The sequence below is a fragment of the Frieseomelitta varia genome, unplaced genomic scaffold (assembly GCF_011392965.1).
Source record: "Frieseomelitta varia isolate USP_RPSP 00005682 unplaced genomic scaffold, Fvar_1.2 scaffold_182, whole genome shotgun sequence".
Lineage (NCBI taxonomy): Eukaryota > Metazoa > Arthropoda > Insecta > Hymenoptera > Apidae > Frieseomelitta > Frieseomelitta varia.
Genome location: NW_025109550.1, coordinates 1,835,470 through 1,837,727, shown reverse-complemented (window position 1 = coordinate 1,837,727; position 2,258 = coordinate 1,835,470). Strand labels below are relative to the sequence as shown.

General features: G+C 40.3%; 1 long non-coding RNA gene across 1 annotated transcript; it reads left to right on the top strand.

Annotated features, from left to right (window-relative positions):
• The first annotated feature begins 747 nt into the window (after positions 1 to 747).
• Positions 748 to 1,922, top strand: LOC122538866. The gene is made up of 2 exons (XR_006308934.1): positions 748 to 1,019; positions 1,700 to 1,922. It is a non-coding gene; the product is annotated as an uncharacterized LOC122538866 (long non-coding RNA).
• The last annotated feature ends 336 nt before the right edge of the window (positions 1,923 to 2,258 follow it).

Here is a 2,258-nt window from a genome sequence, read left to right as displayed (position 1 = left end):
CAGAATTTACACCTTCCTTTTTTATTATTTCAACCAGTTTCGTTCGAGTATAGAAGTGAATGACACGTTGAACGAGAAAGGAGTTCGATTTGTAGCAAAAAAGTCGGAATTATCTTCGAGAATGAGGCGAGAGAAGAAAAAAAGAGCAGACTAGCTAAGATATTTGTGATGAAACGAAGATGAATAAATTATTCCGCAATTTTTTTTTCTTCCTCCCTCCCCGTACGACTGGCTGACACGTCGAACGAGAAACAAGTTAGTTCAATTTCTGAAAAAAAAGTTCCCGACGCACGGGATTAGAATAATTGTCACGATGGAAAAAAAAAAAGAGAAAGAAAAAACAGACTAGACGAGATATTCACCTAGTCGCGAAACGAAGATAGATTAATTATTCCACGCGAGTATCTCGCGTGATTAGCCAACGCGTTAGACAAGAAGCGAGGTTGTTTAATTTCAGAAAAAAGGAAAATATTCCTGATGCATGAGACTGGAATAATCTTTGAAGGAAGAAAAAAAAAAAAAAAAAGAGAGTACTAAAAGCAGACTAGCAAACTACTGAGATATTCGCGACACGAAACGAAGAAAAACCGAGCCGTTCCACGATTTCCTCGCATAACTAATCGACCGAGTCGAAGTGCTATCTTTGAGAAAAAGCGACTGACGAAAGAATTTTATCTGTTTTCATCCAGTGTCATTAACACAAGTTCCGATGGCTCTTGCGCCCCTTATCGAAGAATTTCTCGATGATGCACGCAAATTTTCTAGAAAATTTTCCGAGCAACACCGCCGATTTATATAACTCCGAGAGAGAGTCAGATGCTCTTCGTACGCCAGTTCGCCGGGAATACTGTTCCTCGATTGCATCAAAATAGATGCGGACAAACGCTCGAACAGTGTGTACCATTCATTCACGCCCCGACACGAAGGAAATACACTTTCTTCCGTGGAAATTCTCTCGTCGGAAGGCTCGGTGGCAATAACATCGCAACAAATCGACGCTCGAACGAAGAATCTTCTGGGTAACAATTATGCGTATCGATATCGTCTCTTTATCTTCACTCTCGAACGAAAATTTCAAGTTCAGATAGGTGTCCAGAGTCACAAAGCTCAAGTGCTCAAGCGAACAACTGTTTGAAAATGTTTCCTGTCGAAGCGTATCCTGTATCGAGGCTTCACGCGTCTCAGAGTGATTCCGAGAAATTTTCGAAAGTGTCGAGGTGTTCTTATCAAAATTAAATTTTGTATTCTGTTTAATAAGTTTCGATAATTTCGATGAAAATTCGTTAACGAGTTTCATTAGACCGAAATGGCCGGTTGATAATTTTTCTTCAGATATTTCACGTGTGTGTTTTATAGAAACTTGAATAATTCTAAAATACACAAATAAAAGCTTGTAATTGCAAAGCGGAGCGCTTTTACTTCAACGTCTCCGGTTGAAAATTTTATGCTTCACTTTGACTCAGTTCTGGTGCTGAAGTAAACAAAAATTGCAGAGAAATTAGAAATGCGAGGAACAGAAAAAAGTTAAGTTCAAGTTAAGTCAGGTCAGATTAAGTTTCATGCACAAGAGCTTTTTACAAAATTCGTTCAAGTCCCTGCAAAAACTGGCGTGAAAAGAATTTACAAACTGATCATTTCCGTCGTGTAATTCAATTCCACGCGTTAACGCGCCTTCTTTCTTTCTGTTTCAAACACACAGGATGAAATTCTCTATATCGGCTGTCTTATTGGGATTAATTTGGACGCTGAGCATCGCGAACGCATCGATGGAAACGTACAGCCACGATTACATCTTGATGGCACCTTTACGCTGTCGCGCCGGTTACGTCCGCCTCGGCGGAAGATGTCGGAAACTTTTGTAATTCCATCGTATCGCATAACAAGCAACAATAAAGTCAGTCGGACGGACAATAAAGCTTCGAGAGGCGATTGTTTTCAATTTTCATTCATATCCAAACTTGCAAAGCTGAACGGAAGCCGAGCACAAATTTTAATCCCGCGAAAGTACAGTCGCAAGACATTTTTTCGCGTGTACGTTATAGTCTCGGTTTCTGGGTTACGCAAGCCTTCGTTCGTGCGCCGTTTGCAGTTTCTGCTAAACGAGACGAACGTATTTCCCTCCGTGCAACCTACATTTCGTTTTATCATTTGGATTTCGCGAGTGTGGCGTGTTTGAAAAAAAAAAAAAAAAAAAGAAGAAAGAGAAATATCGGCCGATAAGGAAATTCGTCCGCCATATTGGCTCACCACTTTGCAAT